This window comes from Mustela nivalis (assembly GCF_964662115.1).
Source record: "Mustela nivalis genome assembly, chromosome: 14".
In the NCBI taxonomy this organism is placed as follows: Eukaryota; Metazoa; Chordata; class Mammalia; order Carnivora; family Mustelidae; genus Mustela; species Mustela nivalis.
In genome coordinates, this window is record NC_139033.1 from 81616070 (window position 1) to 81627467 (window position 11398).

The window sequence follows — 11398 nt, forward strand, 5'->3', positions numbered from 1 at the left end:
AAGTGAGGGGATGGAGAAATATTTATCATACAACTGGATATCAGAAGAAAGCTGGAATAGCAATGCTTATCTCAGACAAAATAGACTTTATTTTTAAAATATTATTTACTTATTTTAGAGAAAGAGAGCATGTGAGTTGAGGGAGGAGCAGAGGGAGAGGGAGAGAATCTCAAGTAGACTCCCTGCTGAGCACAGAGCCCAATGCAGGGCTCAATCCCACCACCCTGAGATCATGACCTGAGCTGAAGTCAAGATTCAGAATGGCTAAAATCAAAAACTCAAGAAAAAACAGGTGTTGGTAAGGATGTGGAGAATGCAAACTGGTGTAGCCCCTGTGGAGAATGGTATGGAGGTTCCTCAAAAACGTTAAAATAGAATTACCCTGGGCACCTGGGTGGGTCAGTGGGTTAAACCTCTGCGTTTGGCTCAGGTCGTGATCTCAGGGTCCTGGGATCGAGCCCTGCATTGGGCTCTGTGCTCAGCGCGGAGCCTGCTTCCTCCTCTCTCTCTCTGCCTGCTTCTCTGCCTACTTGTGATTTCTGTCTGTCAAATAAATAAATAAAATCTTAAAAAAAAAAAAGATACACATTCTGTTAAAAAAAAAAAAAAAGAATTACCCTATGATCCAGCAATCCTGCTACTGGGTATTTACTCAAAGAATAAAAAACATTAATTCAGCAGATACACGCAACCCTCTGTTTATAGCAGCATTATTTACAATAGCCAAGGTATGGAAGCAGCCCAAGTGTCCATGGATTGGCGAATGGTTAAAGAAGACGTAGTATATATACACAATGAGATATTATTCAGCCATTTGCAATGACAAGGATGTAGCTGGAGAGTATTATGATAAGCAAAATAAGTCGGAGAAAGACAAATACCATATGATTTCACTCATATGTGGAATTTAAGAAACAAAACAAATGAACAAAGGGGAAAAAGAGAGACAAACCAAGAAACAGACTCTTAGCTATAGAGAACAAACTGATGGTTATGGGGGCAGGGGGTGTTTGGGAGGAATGGGTTAAACAGATGATGGGGGTTAAGGAGTGCCCTTGTTGTGATGACTACCGGTGATGTGTTAACTGTTGATTCACTCTATTGTACACTTGAAACTAATATAACACTGTACATTAACTAACTGGAATTAAAATTAAAAACTTAAGATAAAATTTAGTAAGAAAAATCACCAGTAGATAAATGGGAAATTCATAATGTGAGCAGAATTCACAAAAGGGACAACTCGAGTGGATATCAAACATGATTATGGGGCATTAGTGAGAGTGTTATAAAAGGGTCAAATAAACCGATATTCTCTATCCAAAAAGTGTTTCTCTGAAACGCAAAAATGATTTATGCAAAAGCTATTCATCAGAGCCCTATTTACGGTAGTTCAAAATTGGATCTAACAATTTGGATCGAACACTAACAGCACATCTAACTGTAAGAGAGTGGTTAATATATGTATTAAACCTTCGGACATACACATACTAGAATGTTCTAAGGCTGTCACTAGAAATTACATTTAGGGACCCCTGGATGGCTCAGTCATTAAGCATCTGCCTTCGACTCAGGTCATGATCCCAGGGTCCTGGGATGGAGCCCCGCATCGGGCTCCCTGCTTGTCGGGAAGCCAGCTTCTCCCTCTCTCACTCCCCGTGCTTGTGTTCCCTCTCTTACTGTCTGTCCCTTTCTCTGTCAAATAAATAAATAAAATCTTAAAAAAAAAAAAAAGAAATTACATTTACTAAGAGTAGGAAATGACAAAAAATGGCTTATAGGCCAAATGAAAGATTATATCATTGGACTCTGTTTACCTCTTCAGTCTTCTGTCTGCCTTGCCAGACTGGCTTCCTTTTCCTAGAACATGCCCCCCTCAGCCCCTGAGTAGGCGCATCCCTCTCCTTCATTGTATTCAGGCCTCCGCTTTGCCCACCCTGACTAACAGGCGCCTCCTCCCTCCATCAACTCTGTTTAGTTCCTCTCTTAAGTTCCCCTTACCTTGTTTTTCTTTCCTTGATAGCACTTATTTAACCTGACGTTAAATTGTTATGTTTGTTTGTGTTTATTTGTTGTGTCTCCCAGGCAAGAAGCTAAGCACATGAAGACAGACAGTTGACCAACTCGTGTCTGCCACGCACATCACAGGTGTTTGGCGGGTCCTTGTTCTGTGCCCTTTTCTTGCTGAGTTAGGAGTTCTTCACAGGTTCAGGATATTAATCTTTTCTCCTGTGCTGTGATATTCCCCAGTTTATCATTTGACTTTTAAATTTCTGTATGGTTCTTTTAGATCCGCATACATTTTAAGTTCAAAAGAGTCTTTTATTCAAGAAATTCCTGTTTCATCTGAAGATAACATATATAGAGGTGCCTGGGTGGCTCAGTCCTTAAGCATCTGACCCTGGCTCAGGGCATGATCCCAGCGTCCTGGGATGGAGCCTGGAGCCCTGCATTGTGCATCCCGCTCAGCGGGGATCCTGCTTCTCCCTCTCCAGCTCCCCTGTGTTTTTGTTTCGTCTCTATCTCTCTCTAAATCTTTTAAAAAATAAAGGTAACATAAATATTTGTCATTTGTCCATTTAACACATATACTTTCTTTTGTCCATTTAACTTTTTCATCCGTGCTTATAATGTCAGATACAGAGTTTTCCCCTGAAAATATAGCACTTCTCATTTATGTTCTGTTTGAGAAATTCTTCCTGTCTGTTCACCCATCTATGCACCCATCCAGTGTGGCTCTTATTACCACTATCTTTTATGAATTAAAATACCACCATACACTTTTCATTTATTCTTCTCAAAAATTTTAGAATCAAATTATGCATCATGACAAAAACATTCCTATGAATTTTATTGGAATTGTTTTATATTAAATTTTAAATTAGGAAGAATGATGACCTTTTCTACATATTTATTGCTACTGTTTATTTGGCTTCTCTTTAGAGTTTGTTAATAAGCTTTTGTAGTTTTCTTCCTATAGGTCTTGCTCGTTTTTTGGTTGAGATTTCTATTACTTTGTGTGATAAAGATGTCTGAAGATGTTATTTTCACTCCTCCTGTTATCGCTGTTTTTCTTGCTGTCTTTGGACTCGCTTGACCAATACAATGCGGTGGAAGTAATTGTTTTGGGACTTCAGAGATTAGGTTTTTAGAGGATTTGCGGGTGAGTCTTTTGGAATGTTCGCTCTTTGGCGCCCCCTCTTGGAAACCAGCCATCATGCGAGGAGCCGTGCCTCCCGGAGAAGCTCTGAGGTGATGAGCGGCCTGCCCCCAGTCTCCACCGAACTGCAAGCTGACAGCAGCATCAATCACCAGGACCGTAGAGGCGCCATCTGGGAGGTTCCAACCCAGTGGAAGCCCCAGAATCTGCGAGCTGACGTCGTGTAGAGCAGAGACCTGCAAGGTCCACCACAATTTTGTCAAAAATAATGAATCGTCGTCTTGAGCTGCTAAGCTTTTGGCATGATTTGTTACACATTAGTAGAGTACTAATAGAGTTAGGGTTTTTTTTGTTGTTGTTTTTTACGTTTTTGGTGCTATCTCAAATGAAAATACTTTTCTGCAATGTTTTACAACAGGCATTGCTGGAATATATGTATTTTTAAAAACCTGTTGTTTTAGGTATTTCTTTACTAACTGGCAAACTCAAAGAGGTATCCAACTAGGCGCGCCTGGGTGGATAAGTGGGTTAAAGCCTCTACCTTCAGCTGGGGTCATGATCCCAGGGTCCTGGGATCCAGCCCCATGTCGGGCTCTCTCCTCCGCGGGGAGCTTGCTTCCTTCTCTCTCTCTGCCTGCCTCTCTGCCTACTTGTGATCTGTCTGTCAAATAAATAAATAAAATCTTTAAAAATTTACAAATAAATTTTTTTAAATTATCTATATGTAATCATTTTAAGATCATCATCTTGGAGTTTCTAGTTACATAGTTACATATTTGAAAGCATAATTCTGCTTCCTTCTTTCCCAACATTAAACTTCATTGTTGTGTTTGAGTTTTATTGTGGGTATTTGAAACTTCCAAATAATAGAAAATGATAAGGATTTTATTCAGATTTTCTAATTTACAGCTTTCCTGGAAATTCCTCTAGTGTTTTATCATTAGGATAATACTATCTGCTGGGTTTTTTTTTTTTTAAGCTCCTTGTTTTTTTAAGATTTTATTTATTTATTTATTTGACAGAGAGAGACAGCAAGAGAGAGAACACAAGCAGGGGGAGCAGCAGAGGGAGAGGGAGAAGCAGGCTCTCCACTGAGCAGAGAGCCCAATGTGGGGCTCGATCCCAGGATCCTGGGATCATAACCTGAGACAAAGGCAAACGCTTAATGACTGAGCTGTCCAGGCGCCCCCAGCTGTTGGTTTAAAATAGATATTCTTGGGGTGCCTAGGTAACTCAGTTGGTTAAGGTTCTGACTCTTTTTTTTTTTTTTTTAAGATTTCTATTTATTTATTTGAGAGAGAGAGAGAAAGTGCATGGACAGGGGGAGGGGCAGAGGGAGAAGCAGCCTCCCCTCTGAGTGGGAGCTGGATATGGGCCTTGATCCCAGGACCCTGGGATCATGACCTGAGTCGAATGCAGCTGCTTAACCCACCCAGATGCCCCATAAGCATCTGATTCTTGATTTTGGGGTCAGGTCATGATCTCAGGGTTGTGAGATTGAGCCCCAAGTCGGGCTCACATGCTAGGCATGGAGCCTGCTTAAGATTCTTTCTCCCTCTCCCTCTGCCCCTCTCACCCCTTCCAAAAAAAAATAGATATTCTTTTTCAAGTTAGTGAAACATCCTTCAATGCCTGGCTTACTAAGAGGTAGTCTTTTTTTTTTCCTTTTTTTTTTTTTTTTAAGAGAGGCAGAGTGCAAACAGGATGGGGCAGAAGAAGAGTAAGAGAATCCCAAGCTGACTTGCACTGAGCACAGAGCCCAACCCAGGCTGATCCCAGGACACTGAGATCATGACCTGAGCCCAAATCAAGAACGAGATCAACCAGCTGAGCCACCCAGGCGCCCCTACAAACCAGTCTTTTAAAATCAGGATTGGATGTTCAGTTTTACCAAATTCTTTTCTAGAATGTATTGAGATGATTTAGAAATCAAAATAGAGAAAACAGAATACCAAATGATGCTACACTATTTGAATTATCCAAACGTTAGTGGCTGAACAGAGATGGCATTTTTTTAACCTATGAATCTGTGGGTCAGAAATTTGAGCAGGACTCGGCAGGAATGGTTTGGCTGCATTCAGCCAACAGGTGGGTAGAGATAGAAAGTCTAAGTCATCTCATTCACATGCTGGAACCCAGACTAGTTATTGGCTAGGACTCTTAGTTCTCCTCCATTGGCCTCTCTTTTTCCATGTTCTCTCTCTCTGTGTCTCTCTCCCTCCCTCCCTCCCTCTCTCTCTCTCTTTTTAAGTGGTTTTTTAAAGATTTTATTTATTTATTTGACATACAGAGATCACAAGTAGGCAGAGAGACGGACAGAGAGAGAGGAGGGAGAAGCAGGCTCCCCGCCGAGTAGAGAGCCGGATGCAGGGCTCCATCCCAGGACCCTGAGATCATGACCTGAGCCGAAGGCAGATGCTTTAACCCACTGAGCCACCCAGGCGTCCCTGTACTCTCTCTCTTAATATGTGTTTTTTCTTGAGCAATATACCCTGCACTCTATAAATTTAGAGCTGAACATTCTGTTGATCAAAGGAAGTCACAAAGCCAACACAGGTTCAATAGAAGAGGACATAGCCTGCACCTGTGTAGAAGTTTAAAGATGGCTACAAATTCTTTGAGACCATTCCCTTTGAGAGTTGGAGTCTCTGTGCCCTCCTTTTGCATCTGGAGGGCTTCAGTGCGTAGATATAGTGGAAGGGATGCTATGTGATTTTGAAGGTGCCATGCAGCTTCTGCCTTGTTCTTTTAGAATGTTCTCAGTTCTGATGCTTCCTGTCATGTTACTCCCTCTCACGCTGGGAGAAGCACAAGCCCAGGAAGAGATCCTGCATAAATTCTCAATTGGGAATTCCGGCTGAATCCAGCCATTGAGGCATTCCATTCCAGACTTCAGCTACATGCGTGAGGAAGCCTCCAGCCCTCCGCTCCTTCTGTGCTTGAGTCACTGCAGCCATCTGAGTCATGCTTACTGAAACTCCAGGAGTTGTGGGTGGAGACAAGCCAGCCTTCCCATGCTCAGTCCAAATTCCTGACCCAGAGAATGCATAAGTCTCTTTCATTGATGGTTTTACACCAAGAAATTGAGGGTGGAGTGTCCCTATCGCACAAGGAAGCAGAACAGGATTTGGTATCTGCAAGCAGAGTGCTCTCTTAACGCATGAGACAGAACATGTGACATTAAGCTGGGGATTGAGCAGTAGGCAGAAGCATGGTGGACCTGGAAGGAGCTACAGCTCAGGACTTGAAGGAAAGCAAAGAATGTGTAATTGGAAGCTGGAGGAAAAGGTATCTTTATTATGTAGCGGTAGGACATGTAGGAAAACTGTCACCTTGGCAAAGTGGAAAATAATAAATATACCGTTTTGTATAAAATGAAATAAAATAAAATGAACTCATGGATCTGGCTAAGGCAGTTTTCAGGAAGTGTTGGAGGTGCTGCCTGGCTTCTAGCTGTGCACAATAAAAGGAGAGAGGAGAGAGTTGGTAAAGGAGCTACTTGGTTTTCAAGTAGCCATTAAGAGGAGACATAAGTGTCCCAGCCAGTTTTTCCACATTAAAAGTGTCTCAAGGTAAGAAAGATCCTCAGATCAAATCCAGGGTATTGGGGCGCCTGGGTGTGGCAGTCACTAAGCGTCTGCTTTCGGGTCAGGTCATCATCCCAGGATCCTGGGTTAAAGCCTCACATCAGGCTCCCTGCTCCGCAGGGAGTCTGCGTCTCCCTCTCCCACTCCCCCTGCTTGTGTTCCCTCTCTTGCTGTGTCTCTCTCTGTCAAACTAAGTCTTAAAAAAAAAAAAAATCCAGGATACTGTCAGGAAAACACAGTCTCATGGTGAAGATGGGCCGAGGTGGACTGTAAAACCGTTTGTTAAGAATTCAGTTGGAAGCCCACAAAAGGCCTTCCCAAGGATGTGCTTTGAATATCCTCCCCGTCGGGGCCCCTGGGTGGCTCAGTGGGTTAAGCCTCTGCCTTTGGCTCAGGTCATGATCCCAGGGTCCTGGCATCGAGCTCCGCATCGGCTCCCTGCTCTGCTGGAGGCCTGCTTCTTCCTCTCCCACTCCCCCTATTTGTGTTCCCTCTCTCACTGTATCTCTCTCTGTCAAATAAAACAAATATATTTATATTTATTTATATATTAATATTAATATAGTAATGATATATTAATATAACATATAATTGTATAATATTAATATATTAAATATATTTATAGTATCTCTCTGCAAATAAATAAAATCTTTTTTAAAAAAAGGAGTCATGTTGAGATTTCTAGGTGTTTGGATTTTATCTAAAAAGTGGATTTAGGGGCACCGGGGTGGCTCAGTGGGTTAAAGCCTCTGCCTTCGGTTCAGGTCATGATCTCACGGTCCTGGGATCAAGCCCTGCATCGGGCTCTCTGCTCAGCAGGGAGCCTGCTTCCTCCTCTCTCTCTGCCTGCCTCTCTGCCTACTTTGTGATATCTCTCTCTCTCAAATAAATAAATAAAATTTTTTTTAAAAAAGTGGATTTATTAGTTGATACATAAGACACCCATGAGGTTTTTTTCAAAAATGATGTAATTCTGATACTAGTTTGGACTTAACAGGACATAGAAAGAACAAAATGAAAAGATGTTTTTGGATCCCCAAACTTCTATGGATAGAAAGCAGGCTGAGAGAACCGCTGTGAACAGAGGCTATTTCCTATGGCAAAGGAAGGATGACTCAGGACAGAACCCAAGCTGCAGGGAATCAGTCCCAGGGAACAGGATTGGACCCTAATCAAGAAACAACATGTGCTCAGCTGGATGTTAGAATCCTTATGGTCCTCTGGTCACTATGGTGAGTGTCATGTCCCATTCTTTATCAGAATGGTACTGTTGACTGCATTAAACCCGTGCCTGTTCCTCCATCAAATTCTGGGTGGTAGAGTACAGCTAATGCATCTCCTCCATTTGTAGGTCTTCAGATCAAGAGAAATCACAAAGTCAAACCAAGACCTGCACCTGAAGAACTTACTTGCCCCTGTACCTGATTTGGATACTGGATTTAAATTCTGGATCTTGAACCTGAGACCAGTGCCATAATAGGATAAGACTTGAAGGGGGGGTGTGATTTGCAAGGCGGGGTGTGTATTTTGCATATGGGAAGAATGAATGTAAATACTTCGGTCTGAGAGTAAACTGTGGTGGTTTTTAAAAATGGCTACAGGCTTTCTGACAAACCTCACACTGAGAGGTGGATTCCATCATTCCCTTTGAATCTAGAATGGTTCATGACTGCTTTGACCAACAGAATATGGTGGGAGTGATGCTGGGTGGCTCCCAAGATTGAGTCATAAGAGTCTGTGTGGCTTCTTGGGACACTTGCTCTCTTGCAGGACACTCTCCAGAACCTGGCCACCATCCTGGGAGGAGCCCACACCACATGAAGAGACCATGATTAGATTCTCAGGTTGAGAACCCAGACTGAGCCCCAACTTTGAGTCTTCCCACCAAGGTGCCAATCATGCCAGTGATAAAGCCTCCAGATAATTCCAACCCTCAACCATGAAGTTACCTCGAACTATGACCGTCTACCTGGCTGAGACCTCAGTCTGCTCACAGTGGAGCAGAGATGAGCCGCCAGGCACCAGCTTAATTCCTGGCTCACAGAATCCATGAACACAAGAAAATGGTAGTTGTTTTACATCACTGAATTTGGGGTGGTTTTCTTATAGCAACAGAACACCCTCCTGCAGGGGGGTGTAGCCTCTACATAAGGAGATAGGAGGAATTGTTGGGAGCCGTCTTACTGATAATCACCCACAGAGCTCTTTGGGGCTCAGGCTAGTTTAAGACAGACACAGTTTACTGTGGGGGTTCAAGAGAGACTTGCAGAATTCAGAGGCAGGAAGTAGAGTCAAGGTGCTTGAGGGCTAGAGCTGAAAATGGGGGCCTGCAGGAATTGGGGCTGTGCTGACCTGCTCTCTCTGGCACTGTACAGGTCCTCCTTCTCCAAGTGCCCTCCTTGTGGGAGCCTCTAATGGGTCCTGGCCCCACAGTCCTCTAGGACCCTCAGTCCAGCTGGGCACACTGGCTGCTCCCATCAGAATTCCCAGCCCATGGAGGATTAGCTTGGGAACCAGGCCTGGCTGCCTTTGGCTCCCAAAGACTAGGCCAGGCAAGGGGGGCGTTCCTCTGGCGGGGCAGGCATTCTATAGAAGCGCTCTCTATATCAGTCATCTGGATGGGCGGGGATATTTTTTGATCAGGAAGAAATAAAAATAGGCATTGTTGGCTGGTAATTACTTTTTTGGGCCTTTCCTGCATGTCTTAGATAACTAACCCTTTGTCCAGTCTTTATTCCTCCTCCCTTCCTTCCTTCTTTCCTTTCTTCCTTTCTTCTCCCCTCTCTCTCTTTCTTTGTTCTCAAGTTGCTCCCAGGGAGAAGGGGAGTAGAGGATGAGTTTCTGACACTTTCACTGGACTTCGATGGTCCTTGGTCAGCAAAGCACTGGTCACCATACTGGGAGGAGCCCACACCCACACCCAGCATCTGGAAGCACACAGCACCACTGGGAGACCCACAGTCAGTCACACAGGCACACATGAACGCACACATTCACAGGTGCACACAGATGGTCACACACAGAGGCACACTTTCATACTTAGACACACACACACACACACACACACACACACACACACACACACACACACCTGCCATCCAGGCAGTTGCTTCTTTTTTTTTTTTTTTAAGATTTTATTTATTTATTTGCCAGAGAGAGAGAGCACAGGCAGGCCGGGTGGCAGCAGAGGCAGAGGGAGAAGTAGGCTCCCCGCTGAGCAAGGAGCCCGATGTGGGACTCAATCCCAGGACGCTGGGATCATGACCTGAGCCGAAGGCAGCTGCTTAACCAACTGAGCCACCCAGGCGTCCCCAGGCAGTTGCTTCTGATGAACACTGGTTCTGCCCTTGGCAGGAGTATAAATCATCTATAACCATGTAACAAATTAACTCCAAACTCAGCGACTTAAAACAATTAACAGTTATTATTTCACATAGTTTCTGTGAATCAGAAATTTGAGAGTGAATGATCCTGTGAGATCTTGGCTTTAGGCTTTTCTAAGGGAGTTCTATTTTGGTTTTTGCCCCTCGTCCTAGGACATAGCCCTTAACATTGGGCTATATCTTAACCCCTAAGCCCTGCACCCTCTGGGATTCCAATGGAAATCTCCAGGTATTTCATAAATTCCTTGGTGAGAATTAAATACCAGACTCTGTTGAACTTTTCACTCAGCTTTTTAGCCTTCCAAATGATGCTTAGAGGAAAGCATCCTGGGAATTGTATGCAGTTAAGGAGTCACTCAAGAATTTAAGGGGAATCTTTATGCAGATTTTGAGGTTTATCCCTATTTGGCTATCCCAAAATTTCTGGATTTTTTTCTCTCAATTTAGAACTATTCTCCAAGGCCTGAAGCTCTGGCCTCTGTATCATCAGCCCATTATCTGCCTGAGATCTATTCCTCTGTGCAATTTTTAATTATTACTGGCAAGAGGATTAGTCTGATACAAGCTACCTGTACAGATACTTGGAATAGGTATTTGGGATCTAACATCAAACAGTAATATAATAAGACATTACCTTAATGTCTTTAATGTGTTTTGGTCTTTGAAATCTTCCAATTTTAAGTGCTTTTTATTTTTTGTTGAGGTATAATTGACATATAATAATATATTAGTTCCAGGCATATAACATAGTAAGTCGAACATTTGTACACACTGTGAGCTTTCTACTTTTAAAATGGTATATAGGAGCACCTGGTTGGATTAGTGGGTTAAAGTCTCTGCCTTCGGCTCAGGTCATGATCTCAGGGTCCTGGGATCAAGCCCTTAATCTGACTCTTTGCTCAGCAGGGAGCCTGCTTCCTCCCTCTCTCTCTGCCTGCCTCTCTGCCTACTTGTGATCTCTGTCGGTCAAATAAATAAATAAAATCTTTTTTTAAATGGTATGTATACCCATATTTCTCTGGAACTCCACATGGCCTCTGGAACTCAGGATTTTACATGGATGACCCTAAGGAGTCAGAAAGTAACCTAGGACATCTCTTTATCTAGTGAGAGTCTTACACTACCTATTCTCAATTAAATGCCTTTCACAGTTCCAGAATTCTGCCTGTACCCTGTCATCCACCTTTTTTTTTTTTTTTAAGATTTTATTTATTTATTTGACCGACAGAGATCACAAGTAGGCAGAGAGAGAGGAAGGGAAGCAGACT

The 11398-nt window shown here is 43.2% G+C and overlaps 2 long non-coding RNA genes across 2 annotated transcripts in view; one reads left to right on the forward strand and one right to left on the reverse strand.

Annotated features, from left to right (window-relative positions):
* Positions 1 to 9784, forward strand: part of LOC309847410 — a 42088-nt gene extending 32304 nt beyond the window's left edge. Inside the window, exons 2-3 of the long non-coding RNA XR_014302435.1 lie at positions 7745 to 7979; positions 8099 to 9784. This is a non-coding gene — a long non-coding RNA (uncharacterized lncRNA). The remainder of the gene's footprint in view (positions 1 to 7744; positions 7980 to 8098) is intronic.
* Positions 1 to 11398, reverse strand: part of LOC309847414 — a 313317-nt gene that overhangs the window by 124637 nt on the left and 177282 nt on the right. The gene's annotated exons all lie outside the window — the stretch shown is intronic.